This window comes from Podarcis tiliguerta (genome assembly GCF_965153285.1).
Source record: "Podarcis tiliguerta genome assembly, chromosome: 14".
Classification (NCBI taxonomy): domain Eukaryota; kingdom Metazoa; phylum Chordata; class Lepidosauria; order Squamata; family Lacertidae; genus Podarcis; species Podarcis tiliguerta.
The window spans coordinates 23,266,960-23,277,189 of record NC_139547.1 but is presented as its reverse complement, the minus strand read 5'-3'; the positions used below and the strand labels follow the sequence as shown (position 1 = coordinate 23,277,189).

The window sequence follows — 10,230 nt, the reverse complement described above, 5'->3', positions numbered from 1 at the left end:
CGCTTCTCTGGCTTAAGGCCCATTGTACTCGGCGAGTCTTACTTCCGAGTAGACACGTAGAGGGCTGCGCAGTAAGTTTTCTTTTTGGCAAGTGGCCTGGATATTTAGGGTGCGGTTTGAAGCCCAATGGGAGATATATACATAAATCTCCCAATACAATAGCAGAGCATAATATGGGCTGGATCAGGCTTTCCAGACTCATAATTGGTGTTCCATTTCTCACTTTTCTTATATACATTCCTCAGAATACTGGGACCATTTTTTTAAATGTCATTTCCCAAACATCCTTTGAACTTTTCAGTATCCTTGTGAAATGAGCTTTCTCTTTCTCACACCCACCTACACTGCAACTAGTGGATTCCTGCTAGCAGACACACTACTAGAAGATGTCTACGAGCTGCTTTGCAGTAGATCGGCAATGATTTCTTACTGAAATGAAGAAGGGTTCAACAATCCAGGAGTGGATTTCAGTGCAGAAGGACTGTAATCTGTGATACGTTCTGGTTACTCAAAACAAATCCTTGGGCTCAGAATTAATTCTAAGCGTAGAATCATAGAATCGCAGAATTGTAGAGCTGGAAGGAAGGCACCACGAGGGTCATCTAGTCTAACCCAATGCAGGGGGTTAGACTAGATGACCATCGTAATTTGTTTTTGGTTTGTTTTTTGTCACAGGTTCTGGCGAATGGATCTTGAGGTTCTAGTAAAAAGACAAACAAAAGCAAAGTAGATCCTGGAGTCTACAATCCGTGCATTGGTGTCTTCGAAAATCTTTATTAAAAGGTGAGATCTCTCTCTCTCTCTCTCTCTCTCACACACACACACACTCATACACACTCACACATCAACACAACGGGGGTGTCAAATTCTGAAGTATGTTCGATCAGTGCATGTTTACTCGGAAGTAAATCCCTTCGAGTTCAAGGGGACTCCCTCTCGGATAAACGTCCACAGGCTTCGACTATATAAGGCTTCAATTCCTGCACCCCCTTTACCAGAGCGTAAGTTTCATTGAACTCATGAGTTCTGAGCAGATATGCACAGCAGGGGCAGGCAGATCGGGATCTGCTGCGGGATTTGTACCAGATCGCTAAGGGCTTCTGACTGACTCCCGTTTCTTCAACAACTGCAACAACACAATGGCACCCCCTCCACACACACCTAAATTAGGCTGCTGAAGTGAATAAAACTACCCAGGAGTGCACTTTGTGTCAATCAACTGGGAGCTCCGTTTGTGGGACTGAAAACAGAATGTGCTGGGAGTATCCTGCCCTTTAATTCCAATTGTTATCTTTTGCACCTTGACTCCCCTTGGTAGATCTTGGGGTTTTAGTGGAATGATAGCAAATATATATAAGAGAGAGAGATAACGAGCCTGAAGCTTGCCCACCTCTGATGCGTAAAATTGTCAGAGGAGGAAGGTTGCGATCCGGTGCGCAATTGCTTGGGAGCAAGCTGCATTCAACAAAAGGAACAGGTCGCTTCTTTTGAGCAAGGGCTCCTCTGTTTGCAATCCCTTGAACACATTGGGATTTACTCTCGAGTAAGCAAGTGCCTAGGATTACGACGTGGAGCCGAAAGTCCCCAGCGCAAAGTTCCCCTCTCTGCCACTTATCTCAGAAGTGGCCATAGTCAAGACACCCACGGCTTTGCCTCTGTAATACGGGGACGGGATCAATGTAACTGACCTATCCTCCAGCAGCGTTGCAGGATGGGTCACGAATACGTGCAAAGCGCCTTCAACGCTTCAAAACCCTATTAAATCCTGACTCCTTTCTGTGCTTCTCCATCTATCCAAACGTTAGAAGCTATCTATCCCGGGCTTGTGTGACAGATCAATCCCTCCAGACTGCAAGTCACTTCGCAAAGGGGATTTCTCTCCCTCTGCCTGTCAATACCTAACGACAAACGCACACATGCTATAATTAACGATATGTACCTAAGCCTGACGGGCTGCTCTGTCTCTATCCGTCCACCGTGTCTAACTTATGGAGGCTGAGTGTTTTGCGTGTGTGTATCCATATAAACCGTTTTGTGTTATCTACTCCCCCGGGCGGGGGGGGGGGCGGGCGGCGGAATATCACTCTATCGCTTTTTCTCTTGTCTAAAGAGGGACATTTTAAAAATAATAGTAATAATAATAATTAATCATAATAGGTTTCGACTCTCATTTTACTTGAGAGAGAAAGAGACAGAAAGAAAAGCAATTGTGTGTTTCTCCACCCCCCCTCTTGTTGTAAGTGTTAAATAACTTTCCCAGCGTGTATGAAAGGAAGATTGTATTTTATCAACAGCTGACTGAGGCTGTCATCTGATCTTCTCCGTTTGGTCTTCTGGTATCATATTTATTTAACCTACTGGGAGACCATGAGCCGGGGCAGCTTCTCTCTGCTGGAAAGAGCAGACGCATTACACACTGCCCCAGGTATCCTGATTGATTGTTCCCACCCCAAAGTCTCTGGATCATAATTTAACTCAGCGGCAGGCCTTGGAGGCTGGTGTGTGTGTGTGTACAAGGGGAAGGGTGGGGGCTAATCGGGAAATACGTTGAGGGGCTCAGGCTGGGAGGAATGAGACATGATCGTTCCCCAGGTCTTCCTATTATAAAGAATGTATGTTGCAGGTATATATTGCCATTTATATGAATATATTTGTGTGTATTATATATATATATATATATATATATATATATATATATATATATATATAATATAAATTTATGTATGGCATGGAGAAAGTGGATACACAAAAGTTTTTCTCCCTCTCTCCTGGACCTCCAATGAAGCTGGATGTTGGAAGATTCAGGACAAATAAAAGAAAGGACTTGTTCACACAGTGCAATAGTTGAACTAGGGAACTTGTTCCCACAGGAGGCAGTTATGGTCACCAACTCTGCTGGCTTTCAAAGAGGATTGGGCAATGTTATAAATGGCTTCTATCTAGGCATGGTGGGTTTGTGGTTTGTTTTTTTTGACTCTGCCTTCATAGTTGGAAGCAGCAATGCTTCTGAATACCAACTGTTAGAAACCCCAGGCAGGGAGAGTACCCTTTTGCTTTGGGTTTCCCACAAGCATCTGTGTGGCCACTGTGAGAACAGGGTCTTGGACTAGATGGGCCATAGGCTGATCTTATGATTTACTGATATTTATTTTATTTGGACCCTTTTGTCCCTGTATCTTCCTCTCCTAATTTAATCCCCACAACAACCCTTTGAGGTACGTTAGGCTGAGAAAGGCAGTGATTTGTCCAAGGTCACCCAGAGAGCTTCAAGACTGAATGGGGATTTGAACCCTGATCCAAGTCCAGCACTCCAGCCACTACACTTCACCACTGCTCCTTTATAGCTGGAGTTCCTTTGAGTTCTCCAAGAATTTAACAGCCTTTGACGTGTTCTCCAGGTATAACCTGTTGCTTAGACCTTCAAGCTTTTTTTGTGGGGGTGGGGAGAGGGGTGGAGTAGACCAGGAGAAATCTGGCTGAGAAGGCTAGCCAAGATTGGTGCTTTCTCAATGCTCTCCTAAATTAAAGACAGGCCTGCATTTACTCCTCAGTTTTTCATCACACATAATTTGAGACCCTCTGGATCAGATCTAGGGCTCCTCTATCCCAGCTTCCTGTTCCCAACAATGACCATCCAGGTACTTTTAGGAAGGCCCCAGGCAATGCCTGAAAGTGAGGGCCCCCACTGTAGTCAGCCCTCTAACAACTGGTCTTTTTGTTTCAATATAGGAGTCTGAGAAGAAACACACTGGCAAACTGGTCATTGACAGGAGACTGCAGCAAGTGTTGAGATGGATACAGGGAGCTGTCCAATAGATAGTGGTAGTGTTATCTACACTTAGCCCTTAGACCCTAAGGCAGGGATTCCCAAACTGTGGTCCTTGGCTTCCTTCAGGTGGTCTGTGGTGTGTTCACATTAAATATTCATATTGATTAACTGTATTTTGATTGCTTCTTTTATTTCTTGTTCTGTATTATATTACAATGTGGATTCCATAGAAAGCAAGGTATAATGCAACAAAATTCAACCTAAGAAATAAAAGAAGCAATAAAAACACAATGAAAAATCACAAGCATCTAGCACGGCATGTTGCAATTGCTACAACAGACAGAAAAATCATTAAGTGGTCCAAGACCATCAGTAACTTTTAAGTGGTGTGTGGGAAAAGAAAAAACTGCCTTAGCAAATCACTGCCTTAAAGCAAAGGTACGGAAAGCAATGATGAATCTATGATGCTTTTGCATGAGCAACAGATTCATACAGAGGTTTTTGCTACCCGGACACACAGCCAGCCTTTCTAACTGTCATTCCTGAGCATCCTGTGGACTAGCTCCTGCACGTACTCACTTCTCTTTTTTGCTGGAATTGTTCCCCTTTGGGATGCTCCAAGCAATGATTCATTTACTGTGACTTTTAGTGGTCACATTGCCTTTTCTCTTGCACTCTTCACCGCCTCTGGTATTGTAAATCTAGAAGTGCAGGTCTTCAGCTTCAGGTGTTTTTACAAAGGAAGCAAGGCCATTAAAACAATAGGCCTCTTCATTGGTAGGAAGAGTATCATCTTCTTGGACTTGAAGTATGCCTGGTCCTAGATGATGCTCCAGCAACACGTTTTCCTTAGCTGAAGATAAGATGGAGCACAAGACCTGTGATGAGAAGGTAGCTCAGTGGTAGAGCATTTACTTTCCATCCCCAGAAGAAAGGACTGGGAATGGGGATGTCTTCTGCCTGAAACCCTGAAGAGCTGCTGGTAGGGTCTCAGCCTGCCTACTAGATGAAGCTGGTAAACAGCTGCCTTGGAAACAGAATTGACCTGTGCCTCCATGGACAGCTGTGAGTCCAAAATGACTCCCAGGCTGTGCACCTGGTCCTTCAGGGGCACAGTTACCACATTCAGGACCAGGGAGTCCTCCACACCCGCCTACCCCCTGTCCCCCAAGAACAGTACTTCTGTCTTGTCAGGATTCAACCTCAATCTGTTAGCCACCATCCATCTTCCAACTGCCTCCTGACACTCACACAGGACCTTCACTGCCCTCACTGGTTCTGATTTAAAAGAGAGGTAGAGCTGGGTACCATCCACGTATTGATGAACACCCAGCCCCAATCCCCTGATGATCTCTTCCAGTGGCTTCATGTAGATGTTAAAAAGCATGGGGGAGAGGACGGAACCCTGAGGCAGCCCACAAGTGAGAGCCCAGGGGTCTGAACACTCATCTACCAACACCACTTTCTGGACATGGCCCAGGAGAAAGGAGCGGAACCACTATATAACAGTGACCCCAGCTCCCAGCCCCCCCAGACGGCCCAGAAGGATGCCATGATCGATGGTATCAAATGCCGCTGAGAGATCCAGCAGAACTAGGAAGTAGCTCCTAGCCTGTGGAAGATCATCGACCAGCGCAACCAAGGCAGTTTCAGTCCCATGATGAGGCCTGAATTCTGATTGGAACTGATCCAAATGGTCTGCATCCTCCAGGCGTGCTTGGAGTTGTTCAGCAACCACCCACTCAGTCACCTTGCCCAAGAATGGAAGATTTGAGACTGGGCAATTGTTGGCCATATTGGTGGGGTCTAAAGATTTTTTTAAAGAAGCAGTTTAATGACTGCCTCTATCAGTGGGTCTGGGAAGGCTCCCTCACAGAGGGAAGCATTCACCACCCCACAGAGCCCATCGCCCAGCCCTTCCTGGCTTACTTTTATGAGCCAGGGTGGACAAGGATCAAGAAGACAGGTGGTTGTTTTCACTAATCCAAGCAGCCTGTCCACATCCTCAGAGGTAACAGATTGGAACTGATCCCATATAACATGACTAGACAGGACTCCAGCACTCTCATACCCCGGCCCTGCTCCCATGGTGGAGTCTACCTCCTTCTGAATCTGAGTGACTTTATCTACAAAAAACTTTGCAAAAGCATTGCAGGAGATCTTGGGGTCCTTACCAGGCCCCAATGACAAAGGTGGTTCTGATAGATTGTGTCTCCTGATGCTGTTTTCTGAAGATGCAATAGAGGAGGTGAAGAAGGGCCTCTTCGCTGTCACCATCGCCACTTGGTAGGCTCGACGTTGAGCTCTAACCCATGTCCGGTCTGATTCAGAATGAGTTTTCTGCCACCAGCACTATAGCCATCTCAATGATTGTTTCATCGCCCTCAACTCCAGGGAAAACCATGGGGCTGTCTGGGCTTGTTGTTGTTGTTGTTGTTATCACTATGAATTTATAGAGGTGTTCAACTGTCATAGTTGATCTGTAATGGATCCTTTGAACTGATGCATTAAGTGAGTATGAGAAAATATATGGAGAGAACCAAGTTCGCGAAGAGTGATGCAGACAATGCTAGTTTGGATGAGTAATGATTGATGAAACAAGAATGTAAGAAGATCCCTGCTGGATCAAACCAAAGGCCTACACTGTCTGGTGGCCAACCAGATGCTTGTTAGGAACCTGCAAGCAGGACCTGAACACAACAGCACTTGCCTGTGCTGTGGTTCCCAGCAACAGGTATTCAGAGGGACACAATCTCTGACAGTGCAGGTAGAACATAGCTGTCATGACTAGTAGCCACTGAGAGCTTTCTCCTCTATAAATTTGTCTAACCCTCTTTTAAAGCCATCCAAGTTGGGGTCCATCACTGCCTCCCTTGAGAACAAGTTCCATAGTTCATCTAGCTTTAACTAAGATGGTGTAACAAATAAAAGGCAATCTCATAAAAGCTTATTATTACACTGCAACATATGTGTTTTTTAAATACGATTGTTGTTATGGTGTTACTGTTGTTCTCAGTATTATTATTATTATTATTATTATTATTATTATTAGCAGTAGCACCCTTTACTGAGCAACACACAGCACAAACAAAACATCTCTGCCCAAAGGATCTTACACCAGAAACTTAGAAGATGGGCTGGCTGATACCAGAGGTTGCTCTGGTTTGCCTTTTAATCAGATACACTGTTTCATTTTCCTATGGGGAAATGAAACTGACATCTGAGAAACCGTAATGTGATTTATCACTTGCCTGGCTCATGCAGTAAAGGGACACTTGTTTGAAAGCATGATTTCCGGCCTCTTGTTAGAAGGAAGCTTGTATTTTCCACCACCCTCTGAGTTTGCAAGTCAGGCATTACAGATCGACTTCTGAATACTGGGCCCTTGTAAGTTGACTTGCAGAGGTAAGCTGTGCAAACAGGACCCAACAATGCCTTGCGGTTTCCTTACACATGCTGCCTTTTCACCTTGCCACATCAAACCCTCTTTCCCTTATCTCCAGGCCACCAAACTTTCCTACCCCTTGCTAATCTTTGCTGTTCCTTTCTTTCTTTTTAAAGGGAATATTCACTAGGAAATCGGCAGAAAAGGATCAAAGAGCAAGCGCAGATGATAATGTGCCCCCCACAATCAATCAAAATCCACAACCATCACAGACATAAAAAATCATGAGAGTTTTTTGGTCTTCACAGTTTACCTGCAACAGAAGAATTTGTGTCCCCACTGAAGCTTTCAAGTGAGAGACTAATTCCTCCCTCTCTTTGGAAAACCTGACGGGATAACTTCTCTTTAGATTTGCCTCTGTTTCATCTTTCTTGGAAAATGTGCTTTGTTCTGTATTTCACTGTAATAATAATCATACTTATATCAGAATGGTACCAAGGCACCAGAACCCCCAGCAGACAGTACAAAGTCCTCCTAACAGGGGAAAAGATCAAGCAGTCTTTTTATTTTTATTTTTTACATAATAATAGTAAAAAAAACCCTTTCTCTTATGGGAAGCAGAGATTGTTCTCACTCCCCCGGGCTCTCATGCCTCTTTCTCCCCACCCCCAAGCTTTTGTTCCTCAAGAAAGAGTTAAACTAGTTTACACAGCACAGAGTGGCAAACACCTGCCCTCCCCACCTCTTCAAAAAGCACACTTTCCAAAGCAAGCACACATTTTTTTTTTAAACTAGCTTTTCTGTTAGGCTGCCTTTAAAAAAATAATAAAAAATACAAAAAGATTGCTTTTTCATCGTGTGAGTAGCAAAATCAGATAATGACCCAAAGAGCTTGAAACCTAATCAGCAATTTCTTTTTTTGCCTCTTTTTTAAGAAGTCAAGAAGAGATTACAAGTTAACTCCGGTGCTGTTTGTTGGCTGGCTGTAATGTTTGCTCAACCACATTATGATGGTGAGAGTAATGGATTTATCTAGATAAGGGGAAGTAGAGCTTGCCAACGAAGAAGGGGGAAAAATATCAAGGTCAAACACAAGATAAGGCCTGACACTTTCCCCTATTTTTCACACACTTGAAAGCAAGTGTGACAATACGAAAGGGGAAGCGGAGTCGGCTCCATAACACACCTACGCGGATCATAAGGAGAATGGAAAACATCCTAGCACAAATCATTCTTACCTCTTATTTAAAAATTAACTCTATTTTTTATTTAACTGACTATGCCATGTTTGTTACATGATGACATTTTAAGGGGGGTGGGAGGAAACACTCTTTAGACGACATCTGAACGCAGCTCTATTTAGGGAAGTTTTTAATGACCGATGTTTTAATGTATTTTTAATCTTTTGTTGGAAGCTGCCCAGAGTGGCGGGGTAGAAATAAATTATTATTGTTGTTGTTGTTGTTGTTGTTATTCCATAACATAATTTGCATGCTTGATCAAAACCAGAGTTTCCCAGATTTCTGATTGCTGCAGCACACTTCTTTTTCATGAATGAAATTTCAGGCAAGCATTCACGCAGTGCATGTAAGAGTAGGAACGTTATCAAAATTAACACCACCTGTATCACCACTGATTCTCTTCTCATTGCAGCCCTCCTTTTACAACCCTGATTGATACGAGATGGAAAGAAAAAAGACTTGTACAGATTGGTTCACTTCTGTGAAAATGACACCCCTCTTAAAGGAGGGCAAATCATGGAAAAGCTGAAGGGATGCAAGGTGAACTGGCTATTAGTCCACCAGGTATCACATTTTATTTCAAATTCAGCAGTCAAATCTCAAGCAATTGGACCATTGACACCATTTGAAAAACTAATTTTGAACATGACTGGAGTCTAAAAAAAATTACTATCAACTCTATACAAAATACTGAGTGACTTAACCATTGGACAATGTTCAGCTAGCAAGCAAAATTAGGAAAGGACCTAGACACAGAAATTGAAGAACAATCTGTGGACAACTCCCTGCCCCGCCCCCCAAATTAACATCAACCTGAAGCAGAGAAAACTCTTTTAAGTTAATACACAGATGGCATCTAACACCTGTAAAACTCAGCTACCTGGGCAAAACATCCTCTTCAGTATGCTGGAGAGGGTGCAAGTTAACTGGTATAACTTTCCACCAGCTGTCAGAAAACATCAGTAGTCCTCTTTTGGCACAACAGTGGTCTTTAGTGTACAGATTGATAACCACCAATGCAGATAATCTTATGAGTCACTTGAAGCTCTAAAGGTGGAATAAGCGGAAAGAATAAATTTCAAGAACTACCAGTACAGAGCTAAACCTTCTGAAACCTACAGCTTACCCAAAGAACTTCCAAAACAGAAATGTCTTAACCACTGAAAGGCAGGCAATGGGTCATCCTTGGAAGATAACTCCAAAAGATGGGAGACTACCGAAAAAGCCATGCTCTGGCATCTGTCCTCAGCGGCTTCAGTTGAGGGATTTCTCTAGGTATCATGTTCCCAAGGTGTTCCTGCTTATTATCTTTCATGTGTGTGCTTATTCTACTAGACTTGAACTCAGACTGGTTCCAAAATGGGTTCTCCTTGATTCCCCCTTCCATTACATGAGTATGTCTACAGACCAAGAGGCCTTTCTTATAGGAGTTCCAAGCATTTTTCATATCTTGTCAAGAGATTCCAATGTGTGTTATACATCTCAGCTGTGCAGAAAGGTTCGTTTTATTTCTTATATGGCGGCCAACTCCATCCTCCACCCCTTCTTTCAATGCTTCCCTTTTAATAATCTCTATCAATATTGGTTTTTAGCAGATTTTAATGTCAACTGGGGATTAATGTGCATTAATTGAATTGACTGTATTTCCTTTAATGAGCACAAAAGGATTTGGTGTTAATACTGATGATCCTAATAAGACTCTTCTGTATTATCAGAATTTTCTCAACATCCTGCAATAGTTTATTAGAAAAATGAATTAATTTCGTTACTGTTGCCTGGCTGCTTCTTTTAAATAACAATGCAAGCAAGGTTGATTGCAAATTGAATTTCTTTTA

General features: G+C 43.2%; 1 long non-coding RNA gene across 1 annotated transcript; it reads left to right on the top strand.

The window, feature by feature from the left end:
* The first annotated feature begins 682 nt into the window (after positions 1 to 682).
* LOC310664125 lies at positions 683 to 9,940 on the top strand. The gene is made up of 3 exons (XR_014504788.1): positions 683 to 783; positions 7,331 to 7,506; positions 8,808 to 9,940. It is a non-coding gene; the product is annotated as an uncharacterized lncRNA (long non-coding RNA).
* Positions 9,941 to 10,230: the final 290 nt, after the last annotated feature.